This window comes from Felis catus, chromosome B3 (genome assembly GCF_018350175.1).
Source record: "Felis catus isolate Fca126 chromosome B3, F.catus_Fca126_mat1.0, whole genome shotgun sequence".
Taxonomy (NCBI): domain Eukaryota; kingdom Metazoa; phylum Chordata; class Mammalia; order Carnivora; family Felidae; genus Felis; species Felis catus.
Window position 1 is genome coordinate 7517799 of NC_058373.1, and position 24087 is coordinate 7541885.

The 24087-nt window shown below is 49.0% G+C and overlaps 1 protein-coding gene and 1 long non-coding RNA gene across 12 annotated transcripts in view; one reads left to right on the forward strand and one right to left on the reverse strand.

Moving 5' to 3' along the window:
• Positions 1-24087, forward strand: part of NTRK3 (neurotrophic receptor tyrosine kinase 3) — a 397694-nt gene that overhangs the window by 156094 nt on the left and 217513 nt on the right. The window lies entirely within an intron of this gene.
• LOC123385805 lies at positions 20272-23601 on the reverse strand. Of its 2 annotated transcripts, none has more exons than XR_006598854.1 (3): positions 23294-23601; positions 23043-23116; positions 20272-21527 (listed from the first exon to the last, which is right to left on the reverse strand). It is a non-coding gene; the product is annotated as an uncharacterized LOC123385805 (long non-coding RNA). The 2 variants fall into 2 exon arrangements; XR_006598853.1 differs by having other exon boundaries at positions 20272-21648.

Consider the following 24087-nt stretch of genomic DNA (forward strand, 5'->3'; position numbering starts at 1 on the left):
CATTTATTTATTTTAGAGAGCGAGAGTGTGAGGATGGGAGGGGCAGAGAGAGGGAGACACAGAATCTGAAGCAGGCTCCAGGCTGTGAGCTGTCAGCACAGAGCCTGACGTGGGGCTCAAACTCAGGAACCGCGACGTCATGACCTGAGCTGAAGTTGGACACTTAACCAACTGAGCCACTCAGGTGTCCCATCCTTATTATTTGCTTAATAATCATTTCTTTTCTCTAGTTTTCTTTATTGTGAGAATACAGTATAGAATACACACATACAATAGGTATTCGTTGACTGTTTACAGAATCGGTAAGGCTTCTAGTCAACATTTGCTAATTAGTAGTTACGTTTTGGAGGAGTTGAAAGTTATGCATGGATTTTCATCTGCATGGGGATTGGCGCCCCAGCCCCGGAGTTATTCAGGGGGCAGCTGTACACACACCAGCAAGTGCAGGTAGCGGGGGCGGGGTGGGGCAGTGGGAGGCAGTGGCTGTGGACACAAGCTCTGGCCTTAGATGGGAACCAAAGTCATAGACTTGGTGCTTTGTGTCTTGGGTGAGTCACTTAGGCTCTCTGCATCTCACGTGTCCTTGTGTGTGGATTTGAATGGATCGTGCCTACTTGGAAGAATTTTGGGAGCAGGAGTTGGGATTACATATGGGAAACAGGGCAGTGACTCACACACGGTCAGGGCTCACAAAGTGGCCACTGGCATATTTTTAGGGATCTCATGGGTAGGAGAAGGGTAGTGCTTCCCTGTGTGTGTGTGTGTGTGTGTGTGTGCACATGTGTGTGCTTTCACTCATGAGGTCCCTTTCTTTTGATGAACTTAGACTATTTTACAGAGTTATTTTTATTCCACCTCTGTAGGAAGCATAGGGAAAAGACATAGCCCTACTCTCATTTTATTGGAAGATAAATTCAGACCCAGAGAAGCAGCAGCTTGGCAGGGCTGCTGGAAGGAGCGTCAGGCCGGGGGTAAGGAGGTGTGGGATGGCTGTGTGGCGTGGGCAGTCCCTGCTCTCTCTGACTCTCCATTTCCATGACTTAGAATGAGCCAACTGGTTGGGCTACCTCATTGCTAAGGCCTCTCCCAAGTCCAGCCTTCTGTGGCTCTAAGGTGATGGTCAGCGGCCCCTCCTCATTGTGTGTGGACACTTCTGAGGCATTAGGCATGTCCAGCCAGGCCAGTGCCCGCCGGTACCCAGGAGAGCCATGGCAGTTGCCTGGACTTGGCAGTGTTGAGAGAACACTGGGGGAGCCGCGATAATCATCATGTCCGTGGCCTCACCAGAATGCGCTTTATCTCTCTCTGTGTAGTTCAGTTTGAATTATTTACGATGATCCTTCCTACTCATTTGGGAAGATGAATGAAGTCTTAGTAATTGGAGCCCTTGCACAGCCTTCTCTTGGCTAACTTCTGTTGAGATGTCAGCCCACGGAGAGCGCCAGGACTTGAGACTCTCAGGCTCACCACCAAGTCAGGTGGGAACCAGCAGAGTTTCCAGCAGGCTGTGTGGTCGCCCAGCCTGCAGAGGCAGAGCACAGCTAAGCTCGCGTCCTGAACATAAAAGGCCAGGTGAGCAGAGAACTGACACCTTGGCTCCGGCCTTGAGCCCCTCGGGGTGGATAACTTATCCCCTGTGTTCTCCTTCCCCCTCCCTGCCGAGGCCAGTGGGCTATTGAGGAATGCTTGTATTCTCACAATTTAGCCGGTCAGTTTTCTTGAGCACGCTGCACAGAGCTGGCCTCAGGAATGATGAGACGACCCGGGGAAGCAGGAGCACAGGCTGCGGAGAGTGTAGTCAGCCAGGTACTGAGCCGACAGGCACGTGCGCGCGCGCGCGCGCGCGCGCACACACACACACACACACACACACACACACACACACACACACACTCAGAGTTGAAGCAGCTGAATTTCAGTGTTGATAGCTGGGTAGTAGCACCAGCATGAGACTGTCAAGGGCAGCTCACCATAAAAGTCAAAACATTGGATCAATGACAAAGTAAGAAACCAGCAGCTGGAATCTTGATGCTCACAAAAGATTGTGAGAGAAGGAACAAGTGACCAAACATTATGAAGATGTGATCTCTGATTGCAGCAGGGAAGACAAAGATTGTCCTAAGGAAATGCACATCTTCATTAGAAACAGTAGACTGGATTTCAAAAGGAGGTTGAGAAGCACCTTTTATGTGTAAACTATAACTTACCCATTTATGAGCTGGAAGGAATCTCATGCACAGCTCTGGGACGTACCTGCACGTAGCGAAACGTCGCTGTCTTTCAGTGTTCAAGATGGATGTGTGCCTTAACGCCTCACACCAAACCTTATCATGTTGAAGCCAACAATTTTAAGTTAGTGTTATTTGTAGCTAAGACACTCTGTAAAGCGGTATTCTCTGCCCCAGGATTAGCCCTGCGGTTGGAGGCAGAGAAGGTGTGGCTAGTTGGGTGAGGAGAGGGTCCATTCATTGTACTAGATGCTAGACTGGAGGGGGGATCGAGGGGCATGGCCAGCCAGAGTGAGCAGCCAAGTATGCAGGAGTATGTCTGTCATCTGGACTTGTCCAGTGGTGTCCCATGGAATGGAATCCAGGCTCTGCCACTCCAACCAGGACCTCTGGGATGCATCTAGTCTCTCAAAGGGGACAGAGCCCATGGTCTCTGGTTAGGGTAGGATCTGTGTGGGGGAAGGGAGGCTGTGGCTGGATTTCCATATGCCTGTATCCCTCCCTTTCTTGTGGGGAACACTTATGGCCACTGAAGACTTGTGCCTTTTAAAAGTCCTTATTCCCAGGGTGCCTGAGCAGCTCAGGCGGTTGAGTGTCCAACTTCGGCTCAGGTCATGATCTCATCGTTCATGAGTTAGAGCCCTGTGTCAGGCTCTGTGTAGACAGCCTAGAGCCTGCTTCAGATTCGGTGTCTCCCTCTCTGTCCCTCCCCTTGTCGCTCTCTCTCTCTCTGTCAAAAATAAATAACTGTTAAAAAAATTTAAAAGTCAGTATCCCTTATGATATCCCTCGCAGTGGTTTTATCAAGAGTGAAAGACTGGCATGAGTAGACACGACTTTGATGCAAAGAAGGAAAGCGGTTTCTATCTTTGTACAGTCTAAGGTCTGTCTGCCTCTTCAATCCATGGGCAATGTGGAAGCTGTCCTGTCTTCTCACCACTGTGTCGAATCAGAAAAATCGCACTCTATCTGCCTCCCCACACCAATAGGATATATATATATGTGTGTGTGTGTGTGTACAAAGAAATTTATTTCAAGGAATTGGCTCATGAAGTAGTGGGGGCTGGCAAGTCTGAAGTCTGTGGAGCAGGCTGGTAGGCTGGAAACTCAGGCGGGAGTGAGTTAATGCTGAAATCTTGAAACAGAGTTACACCTTTGAGAACCCTTGGATTTGTTTTCTCTTGGAGGCTTTCAACTGATTGGATGAGGCCCACCCACATTAGCAGAGAGCCTCCTTTCCTTAAAGTCAACAGATTGTAGATGTGAACAACATCTATGAAATACCTTCACATCAACACCTGGATTAAGGTTTGGTTAAATAAGTAGGCACCATAGCCTCGCCAAGTTGACATGTGAAACCACCCGTCACGTTGCTTAAGCTCGTTGAGCCTCAGCGTTCCCCATCTATGAAATGGACTTATAATTAGATCTGTGACAGAGGGTTGTTGTTGTGATGAAATGTACTGATATCCGTAATGTTCTTAGTCTGTCCCCAGTCGGGTACTAGTAGGTGGCTGGTGGTGTTAGTGTGATCGGCACAGACCATGGGAAACATGCCCAGGGGCATCAGAATGCCCTCCGTCAGCAATGCCTGGAAGGTGGCTATACCTTTGTGTAGCAGGCCTTTGAGCTAGTAGTGTAGACAGTCCTCGAAGGGCTGTGGGATTATGGAAGGTGATCCTCAGCCTGGGGTGGGGATATTCCTCAGCTCTTTGGAGGATTGCTGATTGAAATGCAGCTGTTGGGAGGAGGCTTCTTGAAGGGGTGTTGAGGGCAGCAGATTCTTCTGAGAGCCTTTAAGATAACTCTTTATAGCCCCCCCCCCCTTTTTTTCTTTATACTTTCCAGGTACATGGGTTTTTTGTTTTGTTTTTGTATAACTAAATAGAGATACTTAATTCAGGTCTAGCGGCTCATGAGAATAGACACATCTTCCCAAATGACTCTAATTCCGGAGGCATCACCAAGAGCCACTCATTGCTTCTTCTGTCAGCATCCTGTCCCTGTCCCATCAAGAATTCTGTTGCACAGGACTAGGGGAGACGGGTTCCTGAAGCTGGCACAGTGGCCCCAGACAGGTCCTTGTGCTGGTGGGTGGGGATTCCTCATCTCCTCTCCCCCTCTCCAGTCTATCCTTCTCCAGCAGGCAGAGTTTTTAATCTGATTGGAGAGAGTCCTGGACGTTCATTATAGGACTATGTTTCACTAGTGGTCAGGGTTCCTATACCTAACAGGTCAGCCGTATAGGGTCCTCTTTCTCATGAAATCCTCTGATACATCCTTCTGTTCTGCCTCCTTCTGACTGCTGTCAAGTAGGCAGGGTAGGCAAGGCCTACTTCAGTTCACAAAAGGCAGAGTAGGCAGGTCTGTTGGGCATGTAAGGTTTACCAGAACCCTCCACTGGGGTAGTTGGCTGCTGGCTCAGGGATTAACCCCGTGACGCTTCGATCCCATCCACCACTGTTTCTTGCATGAAGTTCTCTAGATGGAAACTCCTTGAGGATCGGGGGTAAATGGTAGGATGAGTCCTTCTTGGCTCCTGTAATACACTTACAACAGTACCAAAACTCCTTAAATTGTTCTTTGGACAGAGCTTGATTCCTCTTTCACCCCTTTCCCATGTGTCTCTTCTTTTCCCAGTAGATTCTGGAGAGGCTTACTGACTGCAAGGTGGCCAGCACGGGGGCTGGGAATGGGGGTGGCGGGGCATGGAGGGGTGAGGAGTGAGCCTCAGGTAACTGAATGTTGAGACCTCACTGTCCTCTCCGGAAGAATAAGAACGCACAATCTGCAGTTGTTAAGCTTTGTCCGCCATTGCTGCCTTGGACAGGAGCTCCCAACTCTGGAGTTCTCAAAAGGCCAGAGAAGCTCCAAAGCATCCTGGCCAGCTGTGTATTCCCCTCTCCAAACCCTGAAGCCTTTAAGTATGTGCCTGTGGGACTAGATCCTTGCTTTGATTTGATCACCTCACTGCAACATCCAATTTCTGGTTTCAGTGTTTGTGTCTTGTTTGTATGAACACTCAGAAACTATTAGATCGACGTGGGGATAGACTAAGAGACAAATGGTTAGTTTTTAAATGATTATTTATTTTGAGAGGAAGGAGGGAGGAAGAGAGGGAGAGAGAGAGTGAATATCTCAAGCAGTTTCTGTGCTGTCAGTGCAGAGCCCAATGCAGAGCTCGAACCTACAAACCTGAGATCATGACCTGAGCTGAAATCAAGAGTTGGACACTTAACTGACTGAGCCACCCAAGTGCCCCAAGAAGCAAGTAGTCCTTAAATCCTGAAGTCCTTAAGTCCTTCCCCTACTCCCTGGTTTTGATACAGAGCTGGAGACTGGAGGGAGACCAGGTGACTTTTTAGAGAACAGTGTTGGTTGGGGCAGAGCCAGGCTGCACCCCAGTCTCCTGACTCTTGATGCTGTGTTCTTCCGCCATAATGTTTTGCATCTCTGTGAGCTTAGATTCTGGCCTCCTTGTCTCACGAGCCCTTAGGAATTTTAGCAAATACTTGGGTAATGAAGGGATGGGGTAAATCAGAAAACCGAAGGACCCAGCCTTGGAATTTCCGTTCTTCTTCAGAACGTACACCATCACGGTCTTTTACCTCATCCAGCGTCTTGCGGTTACAGGCTGTGTCGGCTTTGAGCGGGTACCGCAAGGCGAGGCACCGTCTCTCCCCCCGGCTGCCCTCCTGATCGTCTTGCTTGCTTTTCCTCAGCTGGGTCGTGTTTTCCCGCCCACTTCCAAATCCAGTCATGCTTCACATTTTGACTGCTCTCCCTGGTTCTGTGAAGTCCCTAGACTTCAAGTTGCTGCGGCCTGTTGGCTAACAAGCTGCCCGATGTGCTTCCTCTGGGCACCTCCCCGGAACCTCTCACGGCCTCCTGGCTGGCCTTCAGCCCCTGTTCCACGGTGTCCGGGCCTTACGCCGCCCAGCACGTGCTCTTCTCCTTCAACCCCGTGCTCTCCATCTGGCCTTTGGGGTCACACCTTGCCATTCACACAACCCTCTCTCCTTTTCTGAGTGTCTTTCAAGGCTTAAAGTGAAGTGAGCGAGGCCTTGGGCACAGAATGTAAGAAGGTACCAGAAACCCCCAGCAATCAAGGTTAAAAAAAATCAATAGGTTTTTGCATTAAGTTTGAATTTCTTTACAGCATTACTTGGCAGGATGATTTCTCTTGATGGCCGAGTTTGGGGCACCTCTTCTGTGTCGTGCCCAAGACGGCGGTCTCATTTGCCGCGCCCTGACCCAACCCTGTCATCCACACTCTACCTGTCCGTGCCCCCTCTCTCCCGGCCTCGCCCACACCCCCCTTCGCTGTTACTCCTCGAGTCTTCTGGCCCTTGGAGACCCATTCCTTGAGAATTCATGTTCTGTTTACATCTTTTTCCAGGTTGTTAATAAAGATGTTAACACGTTCCGTAGGTCTCACCCCACCCTCTCCGTAGCCTGCGCGCTAACTGGGGCCCTTCCCCCGAGAAAAGACACTGCATTTTATCCTGAGTTCTGTTGTTTACCGTCTCCCCGTGTTTCCGTCCTGCCCGGCTCTGTGTTATCCTCCTCCAAACGCCTCAACGGCTCATGTCCCACATTTGCTTAAACTCCAGGAATGGCATGAAAGATAAGCCCCTGTAAATAAAGCTTAGGATCCTGTGAATGTTCGGGGCTGACCTACATGCACAGTCTGCCAATCTGGATTAATTTTTCAGGGAAGATTTTGTAGGGGCCACGGCACTAGCTTCTCTGAAGTCCACTCCTCTCCTCTCGCCTCCAGCCTCCTTGGCCACCCACTTGTTTTTGTCAATCAGGAAAAGACCTCCCTGCCGTGGGCAGGCATGACTTACTCCTCTGTGCTTAGAGTACACCAGCCACGCAGAAGATGTGTTTCCCATGGTGGTCTTCCTGTTTCTGACGCAGCTGGAACTAGATTTACCTTTGTTCTTCCTTGTCAGAGGAAAAGATAGATTTTCTAACATCAATTTGACAAAATGGAAGGATACTGCAGGGTGATACATCCTTTGCAAACAAGCACGAGCTCACAGGTGAAAGAAGGGGGGTGTTGTAGTCTTTGTTCTTTGTTACCAAAGTAGCAAATGCCCATAAAAGTAATTCGGGGAAATAGAGGCCAACATTAAGTTGCCCTCACACCCCAAATAATTACTCTTTATGTAACCTTGGCACCTTGCCTTTCAGGGTTCTTACATATTTACCGTGCCAGGGATGCAATTTTATGTCTTTGCTTTCACATAGCATGGTATCGTAAATAGTCTGGATAGCGTGACGTAATCATTATTACTGTCATTTTTAAGGATTGCAGGCCCTTCAGTCGGAGTCAGCTGTATCTTTTTACGTATCACCATTCCCCTTTTCTATTGGTCACTCAGGTTATAAATACAGCTCTAAATACCAATGAGGTGAGCATCTTTTGTGCATAACATTTTCCTTAGTTAGGATCCGTCCCATCGCTTAGATTCCCGATGATGGAATTAATCCCCTGTATCAACGGGAATGATGAACATGTTGCCAGAATGTTTTAGAGAAGAGTGTGACTGATTCACAAAGCCACGGTCCTCATGTAAAAGCATTTCTATTCCTCTGCTTGTACTGGGTAAAAGCATTTTAAAAAAGTTAATTTATTTACAGAGGGAGAGCAGGTGAGCATGTGTGTGAGCAGGTGAGGGGCACGGGGAGAGAGAGAATCCCAAGCGGACTCCTCACTGTCCGCACAGAGCCCGACATGGGCCTTGAACCCACGAACCGTGAGATCATGACCTGGGCTGAAACCGAGAGTCAGATGCTCAACTGGGTGAGCCACCCAGGTGCCCCTGGGTAAAAGCATTTTTATCCATGAGTTACTGTTACCCTAGGAGTTCCTCAGATAGACCTATAAATAATTGTGGCACTCTTCATAGTACTCTGGTCCATCCATTTTCTCATGCTAACAGCATCAATGATAGTAGCAATAACATCCCTACTGCTACCTGACATATTCCTTCGACTGGCATCATTTGATAGAAATCTATTTGAGTCACGTATGTAATGTTAAATTTTCTAGTAGACCTATTAATCAAAGTAAAACAGGTGAAAGTAATATGAATACTTTATTTTACTCAACCCAGTACGTGTGAAATATTACCATTTCCGCCTGTAGCACCACTAGCCACAGGTGCTTAATAGCCACGCCGCCTTCTGCCAGATAAGCCAAAAAGCTCTAGCAAGCTCTCTCTTCTTTCTTTTAGGTCGGCTGTTGAAGGCTTTTCTGTTTTTCATTCTCAAGTTCAGGTTGACCCAAAGCTGACTCTGAGGCAAGGACTGGATGGGCAGGTAGTTTATCTGGGAGGCGATTCCAGGAAGCATATGGGAGCAGGTGGGAAAACGCGAAGGCAAGGGGAGTTTCCAAGGACAGGTGTGACATTTGAGCAATTACTGCCTGAGGCCCGGAGCTCCACCCTGCTGGGGAGGGGTGAGACGTGCCCCCCATGGAGATCCAGGGATGAGGACATCTACTCACTGACCCCTGCTGTCCATTCATTGGTAGTGCTTGTCTCCAGGGTGTTAACACCCCCCACCCCAGGCTTCAGGTCTGCCCCCGCAGGGCCAAGCTCACTTCTGTGCTTCTAGAGGAAGTCCTCAGACAAAGCGGTAAAACGCAGGCTCTTAAGGGGGATTGTAGTCAGGGTGCTGAGGCTGTCTGCCATGGTTGTTAGTAAACTCAGGTGGACCAGGGATGTGAGGTGGGGCCGCCACAGCAGCCATCTGATCTGCCTCCGGGTCTACGTCAAGGTGTGGTGGGATATTCTTGGATGGGTGTGATCCCAGCCCAGGTCATTCTCAGTTGATAGGAATCACGGGTGATTCGGTCTGTATTCGTGTATACAAGCAACAGAAACTGATTCTTGCCCACTAGGCAAAAGCTAGTCGACAGAAGGATGTTGAGGACTCTTGGAATGTGAGGACCCAGGAGGAGCACTCTGGCTTGGGAAGGGGAGGGAGTATGATTTTGTGTTCCAGGACGTGGCAAGCCAGCAGCATAGTTAATATCTTCTAGTGGAACAGAAGATACTGTTTCTGAGTGTGGAATGGGAGAGAGGTCACTCTGGCTTCCTTTCGGAAAGTCACCACCTAAAATTATCCTTCCAATTATACTACATACGATAAAAGAAAGATGATTCCCCTATAGGAAATCAAGTTGCTATTAGGGAATGGATGCTGGGCAGCTAAAAATGGACAAATGGCCACTTGCAGAAGGGCACTGGGCTTCCTGGTGAAATCTGAATAAGATTGTGCCAATCAGTTTTCTGCTTTTGGTAACGCACTATGCTTGTGTGAGAGGTCACCACTGGGGGATGCTAGGTGATGGGTATGTGGGACCTTTTTGTACTATTTTTGCAACTTCTTGTGGGCCTATAACCATTTCTTAATAAAAAGTAATAAAAAAAAAAGGGCAGGGGAATTGGTACTTGGGGTATGTAGATACTTTGGGAGTAAAATTTGGAGAAATTAGAGTATCCAAACCTCATGTTTTCTCTTGCTTCATCCTCAAAGGCACCAAAATACTAGAGCTAAATCTTTAGACCTCAACTTTACTCCTCCTCAAGCCTTCCAACCCCGAGGAGGGTTAGGTACCCATTTACTTGAACTCTCGTGGATTTCGTGCTGTAGCCAATTTATTGTATTTTTTGAAGTTTATATTTGGAGATTTGATGTTGATCTGCAATTAATTGGACAAAATAGCAAGCAGGTCTGGAAAGGGACTGGGTTAATACAGCTTCTCAGTCCTATTTTGGTAAGAAGGAGGCGGGGGGATATGATCACGTTTATTGAAACATTCCCTCCAAATAGCATAGCAGCTATTTCTTTATATGGATTCCCAGCCAGAGTGTATTCTGAGGGGATGATTAGGTTCTAGAATGTAGCCATTGGTGTAAAGACAGTCAACTCCCTAGAGGATGTGAATGCTTCCATTCTTTGTTCTTGTGATGCTGTAATGTCAGTGGAACCAAAAGAGAGTCTGGGGCCGTGGTAGCAGGTACCTTTAGTGCCAGCGCTGTGTGCCGTCAACATGGATTTGTCCACAAACCCCAGTTAGTGGGTGTCAGGAAACCATTGCTTGTCTAAACAAGATCTGTGAGACTCCCACCCTCATTTAGCCGTCAGATTTCTAATAATTCTGTAATAAGCCTTTGGCCAATCAGATGCATTCTTTTATGATGGGTTTGCACAGATTTAATCTAAGCAATAGTAATAATTCACAACGATAGAAAACACTGAGCTGTATTCTTCCCATAAATTATTCCCTGGGAGTAAATCAGCTATTTAGGGAGGGAGATGCATTCATGTTTGCAGGCCGCTGGAGGCTTGCTCAGTCCTTTAGGGTTGTGGGGTGCTAGATAGTCCCACAGGCCCTGGTTTCTGAATCTGTGCACAGCCCAGCCCTCGGGGCTGGGGCGGGGGTACTCACAGTCTACACGTAATCCTTCTTCCCGGAAGGCAGAGTATTTTATGGGTGTGATCTCATTCTTCCTCCCAGCCTTCTCTGGAGGCTGGGAGGGATCTGCTTTGGGAAGCTCCTAGAAGATTCCTTTTCTTCCAAGACCTCTCCACAACTCACTTTCCTCCAAAGGCTGCAGCAAGAGGAGCCCACTCCACTGGCTTTTTCTAGAGTTTCCAAGGAGCCACACTGTCCTGGGAGGGGATTGGGAATGCGTTCTTTCCTTGTGTCACGGGATCGGGAGTCAGGGCTTCTCACAATCCTGGCTCCACCGCGTACGTGACCTGGCTCAGGCTGTGTGCCCCCTGCAGCCCTCAGTTTCCTGTAGGAATCAGGGAGGCTACCGCTTGTAATGTTGAGACTTTCAGGAAACGAGAGGTATTTACACAAGATAAGTAGAGGACCCACGTTATTATTAACTTTATAACAAAAATTACTGGGGCGCCTGGGTGGCTCAGTCGGATGTGTCCCACTCTTGATTTCGCGTCAGGTCATGATCTCATGGTTTGTGAGATTGATCACCATGTCGGAATCCGTGCTGACAGTGCAGAGCCTGCTTGGGATTCTCTCCCTCCCTCTTTCCTTCTCTCTCTCTCTCTCTCTCTCTCTTTCTGTCTGTCCCCCCAAAAAATAAATAAACAAACTTTAAAAAAGTACTGAATCCCCGAGAGAGGGTTAGAGGGATCCTCCCTGAGTCATTAGCCAGAGTGCTGCCTTCTGGTCCAGAGTGCGCATGGCGGAGGTGAGGCCCACGCTGCCTTCTGGTCCAGAGTGCCCGTGGAGGAGGTGAGGCCCGTGCCGTCGTGTTATGGCACTGGCTCTGGGATCAGACTGCATGATCACCATCATGATGACCTCTTGTACCACCTGGGATGTGAGACAAACACGCTGTAGTGGAAGTAACACAACTTTTAGATGCAGACAGAGCCTGTTGAAATCCTAACTCTAGGGTCTTTGGTCCCTTCCAGGCCCTTCCCTTCCCCGTGCCCCAGTCATGCCACCCATTTGGTGATGATACGTGGGTATCCTCCTTTGTTTCCAGTTCTCTCCGGAACTGGCTTTTTAAAGGAGAAGAATGGATGCCTGAGTTTGTGGACCAAAGTGAGGTTCCTCCTTGCCAGGAAAGGCTTCCCCATCTGTCTGAGGTTTCTTATCAAGGGAAAATAATTTTCTGTTTACACTGAAGCAAAGTGGCACTTGGTTTTGCCTTCTGTGGTGGGCAGAATGACGCCGCCTTCACCCCTTTCTTCCCTAAAAGATATCAGGCCCCCGTCCTTGGAACCTGTAAATAGTGCCTTGTAAGAAAAAAGGGTCTTTGCAGGTGTGATTAAATGAGGGAGTTTGAGATGGGGAGGTTATCCTGGATTACCGGGGTAGGGCCTAAATGCGGTCATATGTCTCGTGTGTGTGTGTGTGTGTGTGTGTGTGTGTGTGTGTCTGTCTGTCTGTCTGTCTGTCTGTCTGCAGAGAGCTTTATTGTTGCCACGGACCACATGTCCTCTCCCAAGCTCCAGGGGCATTAAAAAGCTGCCTAGTGGCTACAGGGAGAGCTCAGGCATGAGCCTGGGCCCCAGGGAGATGCCAGAGGGGCCCCTCAAAGGCTGCTGGGCTCCAGAGGCTCCTAGTCATGCTTGAGTGCAATCCTTTGGAAGAGCTACTGCTCAGCCAAGCCTGGGGGCTGGCCAGCCTGCGGACGTGAGTCGGGGGGGTCTGGTCTCCCATCTCCTTGGTGAATGTCCCCTCCTCATCCCGGAAGTGGTTCTCCACGCAGTCTCGGACATCTACGCGGGCAGGACCCAGGGCATGCAGACCCAGAAGGGGCCGGTTCAGGTTCTCCAGGACCATGGCAGCTTCCATGGAGTCCAGGGTTTTACCCCACTCATCTTGGGATGGCTTTTGCATGCCTTGGAAGAGGGGGTGACCACTGTGCTGGTTTTGCATCTTCAAGAGACGCTCAGCATCCTTGTACTTTGTAGCCGACTCCCAGAAGAGGTGGCCCACCCCCTCCAGAGGCACATCGTAGTGGTGGAAATAGAAGCCCAGAGAGAGGTAGGTGTAGGAGAGACCTGAAGATGCATGTGGACCAGGTGGTTGATAGAGGCCTCCATCATGCTGGAATAATTCTGACAAATCTGGGAGCTCACGGTTGATGGGTAATAAGGAGCCAAGCTTGAAATACGGTGTTGGCTGGTCCCAGAGGCAGAGGGTGGGCAAGAAGATGATTCTGAAAGTTGCGCCTGGACAAAAGTTTGGAGGGTGGTTGGAGGCTGGAAGAAAGGGCATCCCTGGGTCCGCTCCATCCGAACACTGTTGAAGGAATAGACTCGGGGGACCCGCAGGTGCACTGTCCATATGTACAGTTTCAAGAGAGAGGCTGAGAGCAGTTTGACTCCTCATAATGGGGGATGGGCAGAGAGGTTTGAAGGTGCTAGAAGATTGGAGTGATGTAGTCACAAGCCAAGGAATATGCTGATACCCTCCCAAAAGCTGGGACAGGCTAAAACCAGATTCTCCCCGAGAGCCTCCGGAGTGAGCACAGCCTTGCTGACACCTTGGTTTTGGCCTAGTGATACTTGATTTCTGACTTCTGGCCTCTAGAACTGTGAGAGAGTAAATGTCCCTTGTTGTAAGCCGCTGGGTTTGTGATAGTTTGTTAAGGCATGAAACCAGCATGCCTTCATCCTGTCGGGGCTGACCAGGGGGTCAGCCTCGCCTGGGGGCTTGATTTCCGCAACGTGAAGAGCCCAGGTATGGGAAGGCAAACCTCTGCCTGCTGGAGATTGACCCAGGCTCTGGTCCTGCTTATGGCTCGGACCTGCCAGAGGCGTGGCCGTTGCTCTAAGTGATCCAGGGTTGATGGTCAAATGGATACAGGACCTTCAGGCCCTGGCCTTGGGGGCCATGCAGTGGGAGCCTCCGTGGTGATACTAGCTGAGGGGCCTCAGCCACCAGAGCTGCGACTCTGCCCTTGAAGGTTGACCCTGCCAGGCAGCGTCGGCCGTCACGTTTCCGTGATCTGCCAGCCCCGTGTGCCCGTGGGAGGTCGTCTTTGTGCTGAGGAGCTGCGTCTGGGCTGCAGGCAGAGCAGACACGAGCTGCTCGCGAGGCTGTGCCAGGCAGGAGGGCGTCTTGGAGTCGTGGTTTCCGTTGCCATGTTGTGATGGAGGCTCCATTGTTGGATGGGGTGCGTGTGATTTGTGAGCCATGGGAGAAGGCCGGCTTCTGCGGGAGGTTTAGTTTTTTCAGGAAATTAGGGCAGATTCATGGTTCCTTCACTAACATGCCTTCTGATACGTTCTCTGGAGTAGGATGGGGCAGGGAGCTTTAGTTAGCTCCCTGGGAATCGCTCGTGATTTGGGGGACACTTATCTGGTAGGTGAGCCATGGAGATAAAAAGAGTCCAAGAGCCACCATCACGGAACAGTCTCCCCTCCCTCTAACCACACAGATGTGGGATCTTCCCGCCGTTGTGCTCATGGCAGATATCACTCCTTGATCACGGCCCTGTTAGGCTTGGACCCGGGCACGGAATCCTTCTCGACACGATGCTTTACTTTTCCATTACCACTTGAATCAGGGTTGACACTTGAGGGGACATACATTTGCCATTCCTGCTAATTCCTTCCCCAGTTTGGAGATGCCATGAATCTTCCCTAGTTCCCAGTAGTACGTTGGTCTTTCCAAAGTCCCTTTATAGGCCTCTGTTTAATGAGAGGTCTAGCCATCCCTTCCCCCCACTTCTGTGATTGGGATAAGTTGCAGGTAATAAAACCAGTTCCCAGTTTACCATGGTTCCCCATTTAGAGCCTTCGTGGGTCACAGATCACAGAGGAGGCCTGGGGACTAAATTTGGAAATCAGCAGCTGTCCTGTGATGGGTGTTGGCTGGTATTTTTTAAGGTGAGAGTTTTGGTCAGATGCCTTGAGCACCACCAGCAGGCACCAGGCTCCCAGAGTGCTGGGCGAGAGCAGGAATGTGTCTGAGTTGCCTGATGAGCTGTGCTTTCCTACACTGTTTGGGGCTGGAGGCCGTGGCCTTGCCAGCGGAGAGGAGGAGATCAAGCCAGCTGCCAGCTAGTGTTTGCCTCCTGGCTTTGCCAGTGTCTGGTATCTGGGCAGAGGATGTGCTGGGACTGTGCGGCTGGGGGGTGTCAGTAGCCGAGGAAGTTCTGAGGGGGCTGGAGGGAAGAGGAGACGGTGGAGGAGAACAGTGTAAATCTAGATCCTGAAAGTTACCAGCCGGTTGTTATTATGAACATTTTTTTTCCTGGTGTTAACTTCCTAGAAACGACTGGAGAGAAATCTGCCGTCATTTCATTTCTAGAGGAGAAATGACCGTGGCTAGATGTGCAATAAGGATTTCCTGTGTGCAAGTGATTTTATGATAGAGATTCTAGGCAGACCTTACTCTTGGCCCTTCTTTATGGCAATATGGATGGAGGAATGGTTGTCTGTGTGGCCTAGGGGGTGCGCTCCTCCCTCCCTCCCTTGCTTGCTTTTCTTCCTCCGTCAGTTTTGAGCATCCACCACGCACCAAGTACTGGTTTACACATCCGGGTTCGGCAGTAAATAGAGTCTCTGCTCTCATGAAGCTTATATTCTCGTGGGGACAGATGGACCAGACAGTACACCATCAGGTACGTGTGGAGCATGTCAGGTGCTGATACACGCAGGGCGGAGAAGAAAGTTGGGAGGATGCAGCCAGCTGGAGGGGCTGGGGAGCTCTGCCCAATAAAAAAGTGTCTAGCACGTGGACCAGCTGAGCACAGAGGGAACGCACCTCACAGACAGTGCGGGGAGGAGTGTTCCTGGAGTGGATCCAGAGAACTTGGAAGAAGCCTCACGGGTGGTGATCTGCAAGGGAAGTCAGTGACAGGGAAGTCTGGTGACGAGACAGGTCTGGGTCCTGGGATGGGTCCTCCTCTGCCTTCCGGGAGGATGGCGGGACAAAGCAGGGTTTCAGTGCCAGAGAAATTGGGGACCAGGCAGGGATTTTGCTGTGGTTTTGGCTGATACATGGACATTGCTTTATTCTCTTTTGTGATCCCCCAAATAGCCCAGACAGCAACTTGGCCTTCCCTAAGGTGCTGTGTCTGAATTGGGAAAAGGGGCCAATGCTCACTAGCCACCGCCTGGGAAGGTAGGTTTGTTATAGACAATGAACACTATCGCCCAGCTCTTTTTGTTTCGAAGGCTACGCAAGTACACGGTCACGTCAAAGTTTTGGAAAATAGTGAAAAGCACGGAGAGAGAGAGAGAGAGTAAGAATTACCTGCTTTTTTTTACTATCTTGAGATAACTGTTGTCAGCGTATTGCTTTCTATCAAATCAACGTGGGATCCTACTGTGCCTACTTCATTCATATAACAGAAATCTAGGAAGTACTGTTATGTACTAGGAACCGTTTTCAGCACTGAGGGTACGGCAGCACACACAACAGACCAAAAAAACCCTGCCCTTAGGGATTTCACTTTAGAATAGGGAGCGAGGGACAAACCAGGAAGCAAAATACGTGAAACGCCAAATGGTGATAAGCGCTGAAGGAAAGGAGCCGCGAAGACAGAGGGCGTTAAGGGGAGGCTGCAGGTTTCGATGGACAGCTACGGAAAGCATCCTAACTGGAAGGGTATCATTTGAGTAAATCTGACAGAGGTGAGGTGGTGAGCCATGTAAATATCTGGGGAAGCGCATCCCCAGAGCAGAGGCCCTGAAGTGGGAGCATGTGTGGCACGTTCAAAGAACAGAGGAGGGTGGTGGCTGGAGAGAGGGGGATTGGAGGGTAGTAGAAGATGAAGTTAGTGAGAGTATGTGGGACTGGGCCACACAGGGCCTTCTAGGCCGTGGTAGAGACTCTGGTGGCCATTCTGAGTGAGCAGGGAGCCTGAAAAGATATAAAGCAGGGGAGGGACAGGAGCTGACTTGTATTTAGAAGGGGCTCCTTTATGGGACATAACGACAGAGGTCCGGAGTGGGAGCGAGAAGGGCTGCTGAGTCCAGTAGTACGGATTGTGCACTGCTCAAGGGCAGGGTGTGGCAGCTGGAGATAGGGTCAAGAAGCACGTCCATCAGAGAGAGCACTTCCTCAAATTCAACCAAGGTGCACTCGGGCCAGTAAAGCTGGGTAGTTTCACTTTTTTTTTCTCCCTAGTAAGATGTCGCTAACATTTCACCCATGTCTTTAAATAGTCTCTGACAACATGTTTTTTAGTGGATGAACAGTATTACCTCATTTGGATGTACCGTAATATAATTAATCTCCTATATTAGACATTTCGGTTGTTCCCAGTTATTCACTATTTTTAAAAATATGCTGATGGATGTCAGTGTACATAAATCTCCATGTACATCTCTGATTATTTCCCTGGGCTAAATTTCTAGAAAATGAGTGATCTGGTTAAATAATATGCATTTTTAGGCTCTTGGTTATTAAATTATTTTTTAGATAACAGAGCTGAGCTCAGAAAGGTTGAGGCCTCCAGGCATGTAGCTAGGAGGTAATGGAGTGGGATGTGAATTCAAACATGTTGTTTTCTAGACCCATCTTCCCTCTGTCTCACCACACTTAGGGACAGCTCAGTTGTCATGCAGCCCACAGGCAGGGGCCAAGTGGCCTCATTTTGGTGGCTTTGATGATGATGAGGGTCGAGGAGATGAAACCAGCCAGCTTTCTTTAATCAACTCTGTGCCCGGAACTGTGCTCAGCACAGAATGTGAATATTCCCTTTGGACACTCCGAGTGACCCTAAGAGGCAGAAATAGATTTAGCTCCATTTATTATACATGGAGACACTGAAGATCAGAGAAGTTAAGCAGCCTACTTGAGGTCACACAGCTCAAAAGTGGGAAAGCCAGAGTCGAGCTCTGATACCTGCATTCTTTTTTTTTTTAAATTTTATTTATTTTTAAAATTCCAGTGTAATTAACATATAATATTTGTTTCAGGTATACAATAAATATAGTCATTCACCAATTTTGTATAGGACTCAGTGCTCATCAAGTGTACTCTTACTCCCTTTCACCTGTTTCACCAATCCCCCCACCCACCTCCGGTCTGGTAACCAGTTTGCTCTGTCTGTAATAGAGTTAAGAACCTTCTTTTTTTGTTTGCCTCTGCTTTTTTCTTTGTTCATTTGTTTTGTTTCTTAAATCCCATATGACCACAGTCCTATGGTACTTGTCTTTCTCTGACTGACTTCTTTCACTTAGCATCATACCCTTGTAGCTCCATCCACGTTGTGGTGGATGGCAAGATTTCATTCTCTTTTTATGGCCGAGTAATATTCCGTTACAGATACATATCTCCCATCTCCTTTACGCATTCGTCTGTTGATGGGCACTTGGGCTGCTTCCGTAACGTGGCTGTTGTAAATAACGTTGCGGAGAACACAGGGCTGCGTGTATCTTTTCAAATTAGTGTTTTCATTTTCTTCGGGTAAATAGCCCAGGAGCTAACACCTGCATTCTAAGCCAGACTGTGCTCCCGGGTGTTCCAAGACAGGAACCATGCACGCTGGTTTCTTGAGTGATAAATACTGGCTCATGTTGGCTGGCAGTTCGTTTCACAGCCCACCCTTGGGCTGAGAGCTTCTATGCTGCTCTTGCTCTTATTATTACTGTATTATTATTATTATATTGCTTATTATTACTATATCACTTTTATTACTGTGTTTATGCTATTCCAGTAACATGTTATATGTGCTGATGTATGTGTAATACTGGGAGGTACTACGAGTATGTGTATTATATTGCTATTACCCTGTGCTCTTACCGTTACTACTCTTACTACATTATTACTATTAATCCTGTGCCATTACCGTTACCACGAGCCACGTTTCTCGTGCTGGAACCTGGGTCGAAGAGACGGAGCATACGGTTACTACGGCAGATGGAAGGGGCCCCATAGGATGAACAGAAGCCTGTCATGCCTGTTAAGTTATTGCCTCATATTGTTGTTATTATTGCTGTAATTATTACTCTGATAATACTGATCATTGATATGACTACTAGGTTAAACATAGGCACTGATATTTCCAAGCCAGCCTCTCGGCTAAGTGTTCTGCTGCTGGCTTTCCTCACGGCAACCTCACAACAAAGGCATGTTCTTTCACTGTGCGCCTTTTGCAGTTGGGGAAACTGAGGACTAGGAAGTTTCATGACTTTCCCAAAGTCTCCCAGCTCCACACTGGTCTTCTTCAAACAGATTTATTGAGGTCTGACTTACACACAACAATCTGGGAATATTTAAAGTATACAGCATGAGGCTTTGACATCTAGCCCTGAAACTGTCACCACAGTCAACATGGGGAGCGTCCGGATGCCCCAGGGCTCCGACGACACTGATGTCAGGGGTCTCATGAAGAGCCCTCAGCTGTCTGCGGACGTCTGCTACTGATCAGGAGGAAAGTCTCAGCATTTTCCACTGCTTTTCCATGGACACATGCCGCTGCCACTTTCTTCTGGCCCCCACTTGCCCCAGTGCTTTCCATGAGGACCAGGATTCTCGAGTGACAGCAGACGCTTCTTTCCAGGGAGGGTGCCTCTCACAGGAGGGATTCTGTGGGGGCAGAATTCAAGGTTCTGGGACCCTCAGCACTCCCCTGGGGCTCCTTGCAGAAAACAGGAGACCTCGCTGGTTGAGTGAGACACAGTGGGGCCCCTCCCCTTCCCACTTTTCAGCTCTTGAACCTTATTTACTCTATAGGACCAACTCTTGCTTCCATATGCAAACCAAAGGCATTTCATGACTTTCTGGGGTGCACACTTTGCCTCCGGGGAACTCTCTGTGTCCTGTTAACTGTTATATTATCTACATCACACTCAGTTAATATTCAGATGAACTGTGTGGGCAAACTGACTTTAAGGGGTGTGTGTGTGTGTGTGTGTGTGTGTGTGTGTGTGTGTGTTCCATTGCTAGAAACTTCTCTGAGACCAAAATGTAACAAACTGGTCCTGCTCAGGTATGAGACAGGAAGCCGTGGCTCTTGCCTAAGGCTTGGTCCCCTGAAAAACCCACTGCCATGGTGGCCGAGGCCAACAGAGAGCAGCTCTCGAGGAGAGGGATGTTGCCCACATGTGCCCTAGGGCAGAAGATGGGTGTGTCCCCATTGCTCCTTGAAATACCTTGTGTGGGGGGAGAGCTGCGAGAAGCCAGCCCTCTGTCCCTGTGAACCCAGCACATTTGGACTTGTCCCTGTCTATGGGGACAACTAATAGTGACCACGTCTGTCTCCTTCCCTTTGCCTTTGCTGGAGCGGTGGTTCCTGAACTTGTCCGCACGTTAGAATCGCTTGGGAGCTTAACAAGACGCTGATGCCTGGTGCCACCCTTGGGATTTTGATTTAATTGATGTTGGAGAGGGCAGCCTAGGCTTTAGAATATTTAAAGATCCTCAGGGGATTCTCATGTGTGGCCAGATTTGGGTCTGGAGTGTAGCACAGAACTGCCTAAATGAAATACACTGACAGCCACATACGTGCTTTTAAGTTTCCTAGTGTAGCCATATTAAAAAAAAAAAAAGTAAAAAGAAACAGGTGAAATTAATTCTTCTGATGTATTTTATTTAACCCCATACATTTCAACGTTTCCAATTTAAACATTTTATGAGATATTTTAATTCCTTTTTTTTTCCTTTTTTGGTACCATGCCTTTGAATTCCAGTGTGTTTTTACGATTACAGTGCCTCTCAGCTTACACCAGCCAGCTTTCAAGCCCACTACTGAATTGGAAGTACAAGGCAGGCACATAGTAGGTGCCCAAGAAAAGTTTTCGAACACGTGAACAAGTAGTGGGAGGAGTCACGGTCTTATCTGTAGCAGTGAAAGTCTCCAGAGTGTGTCAAAGGTGCACCATGACAGAGCTCCCCGTGAACAGCCTTGCTTCTCTCTTAGGGTTCAGGCCTCAGACACCAACCCTACCCATGAGGTCCTCCTCCCTGATCATCCTTTGTTTCACCCCTGCATTCCGCTCCCTGCCGTAGGTGGGCGCAACCCTGGTGGGCAGAGTTTTGACATCCTAGGCTCGTTCTGCCATTGTCATTGCCTGTGCCACCTGTGCCATTCTTCTCTGTGCCTCTGTCAAATAACCTGTAAGCTCCTTATAGCCATAGTTATGTCCTCATTTGCCTCTGTATTCCTAGTGGCCAGCACAGTTTGGATTCAGTACGTGTTTGTGGAATGAAGTCCTAAACCAGCGACAGGAGAGATTTGAACTGCCATGGAGATCAGTTTTTTGGAACGAGACTGGGCTAGGCCAGGTCTTGCCTAGAAGGCAGAGCTGATCCAAGTGCTTCTTCATCGTCTGGTTATTACTGATTTTAATCACGTGTCTCAGTCAGCGATGGCTGCATAGTGCTGAGTAACAAACATCTCCAGTCTCCTGTTGCTTCCCAAAAGCATTCATTTCTTGTCCCCGGGCCTGTGGGTTGGCTGGCGTTTGGCTGATTCCAGCTGGGCTTGGCTGAGTTTTGCTCCAGGTTGTGGGTTAGGTCCTCCACGTTTCTGATCTGGGGGCCCCGGCTGAGGTAGCAGAGCAGATGGCAGATGGCTGGGGTGTGAGAGGATGAGGAAAAACACGTTGTGCCTCTTAAAGCCTTGACTTGGAACTGTTGCCATCACTTTCCCTACATTGTAGTGCCCAAAGCAAGTTACCCAGCCAAACCCAGAGTCAGTGGGGGCACGGAGTGGGCGGGAAGCAAATATTACCATTCCAAATGACTGTACACTAATCTGCTTTCCTGGCTCAGGGTGGTGATGCTCCTGCCTCTGATAGGTCCCTCTTGTGTCTCGGAGATGTTTTGCTTGAAGCCTGTTTTTCAGTGTAAAAGGAGAAGAGGATTGGGGCTTTTATCAGTCATAGCTTCTTTGCTGCCCTGAAGTTGCCTCTATCTTATTTGGCATTGGCTGTCTTGTTTTCTACCCCTTTGACCCTGTGAATTAGTTAACATAAGAATTCATGTAAATTCTCTTCTTCCTCTTCAGGAAGCAGTCAAGAATTGTCAGCCCCTGAAACGTAGGTTATCTGAACCATACTATGTGCGCAAACCCTGTGCACCCCCACATTGGGGCATGCGGCCACTGTTGATTCTACAGGACCCGCCCCCCCCCCCCACTCCCCCCATGTTGAGGAGAGGATGTGGCTGACCAGAGTTAATGGTGGCTCCTGGCACATTTTTATTTTTTCAGAATCTCTGCCTGTATTTCAAGGTGTTGCTGAGGTTTAAGGAAACCAACCCACTCATTCACTGTCACCTTGATAACCTTCAGCTCCGCTGGGCCAGAAGGCAGAGAGGGGTTACTGTGTGTATATGCAACTACAGAGGAAAGTCAGCAAGGTGAGGGAACAGGAGAGAGGGGACGGGAGGCTGGACAGCACGTCATTCTTCCATCCATCTGGTTTGGACCTTGCAAGTTCACTGCCGTTACGGAGACCTTGCCAAAGCCCACAGTTGAGCTCAGACCAGGGGCCCCGGATCATTTCCAGAGGAACCTGCTTGTAAGGATTCTGTTTTGAGTAAAGATGCTACTTCTAATGAAGCAGAACGGAACTCCTGGCTGATTTTCCCTCCCTCCTGCAGGCTGCAGGCCTCCGTGGGCTCTGAGGAGCACAGGCCTGGCTGTGAACAGAACGTTTTGACCCTGAAATCGTCCAGTGCTGCTGCTTTCTCCAGGCTTCTCCTGGTCTGATTTGGCTGCTTTTAGGATCCCTGCCTCCCAGCGTGGTGCAGGGGAGCAAAGAGACAGCCGGACACCCTTCTAGTTGGTTGGGGTCTCTGGGGAAGGAGGAGCTTTGAACCCAGTTTGAACCTCTGAGGGTTCAAGTTCCTGTTCTCTTGCACAGTATGATTTCCTGTTTCGAAGAAAAAACCCAGGGTTTTAAGAGCTTAAAAAAAAAAAGGCACTTGGACACGAAATGGCTCTTACAAAACAGCATGTTGATGAGTTAAGTATAAATGAATCAGAGACATATGGATTAAATTTCCCTTGCAATCCGCTGGGGCTTCACAATTAGGGGAAGAGTGTTTGTCAAAATGTGTGTCTGTCTCCGCCAGGGTCTGGGATGGAATCAGAGGCTGAGCGGTCTTGCCCACCTTCCCTTCCCCACGTCCCCTCTCCCCCAGTGCCGGGGCTTAGAGCCAAGGGAGTTACCAGCAAGTCCTGGGTTTCTTCCCTTTACTCCTCAAGCCTGCAGTCCTTTTCTCCTAATTGAATTGTTCCCCACACATCTCCCCTGTGCCTTCAGATGGGGGATGGGGCCAATGTCTAACTCCTGCAAAGACCTCGAACCCATGGGGGAAGAGAGATCAGCATGAGCCACACTGACCTGTGCGATCCTTTAGGAACCATCCCACGTGGGCCTGTACGATCTATCGCAAGCCTTCTTGGCAACGCGAACATCTGTTGGGGTTCAGACGTGGCAATTAGGAAAACCACCCCCAGTGGCCAGAATGGGGGTGGGACGGAGGGTTGGCAGCTTTGGTCTTGGATCTCCTGGGCACAATTCTTGCTGTCAAAAGAGGGCGGGGCGGGGCGGGGCTGGGAGGTGTTCTGGTCTCATGATAGTAATAAGGATACCTGAGGGACAGTTAGCTTGTTTTTCACTCAGAATCATCCAGATGTCCCAAAGTGTGTTGGCCATTGTGTCTTTAATTTCCTTCTCTGGTTTTGACCAAGGAACAGAGAACCACCATATATTTGGAGGGATTCTGAGCAGTTTCCGTAACTGTGTTGTCATTTTGCCCTAGAACCCTTGAGGCAGAAGAAATCTTAAGGAACCCCCCTGTGTAACACAAAGAAAGCGCTTCACCTGATGAACCACAGGGCAATTCACTCTCCCCATTATGCCCCCTGCTCCTTCCTCCCCCACTTGGTGGGACCCCTTTGTCTCCTTGGAACCCAGTCTGAAGGCACAGTGTTCTAGAATGGGAATCACTAAATTCTTTGGCCCTTAGTGCCAGCAGCAAACTTAATAAATGTCTCAGGGACATTATGTGGAGTGAAAGAAGCCAGACGCAAGAGAGAACATGCTATGTGATTCCATTTGTATGGAATGGGTTCAATAAGCAAAACTAATCAGTGCTGATGGAAGTCAAATAGTGGTCACTTCTGGTAATGATTGGAAGGAGGCATGAAAGGCTGGAAACATTCTGCATTTTGATGTGGTTGATGACGAGACAGGTGTATACCTATATAAACATTTCTTTTTTTATTTTAAAGTTTATTTATTTTGGGGTGGGGGAGAGCATGCGTGCGAGCAAGCAGGGGTAGGGCAGGGAGAGGAGGAGACAGAGAATCCCAAGCAGCCTCTGCACTGTCAGGGCTCCTTCACCTCACGACCGTGAGATCATGACCTGAGCTGAAATCAAGAG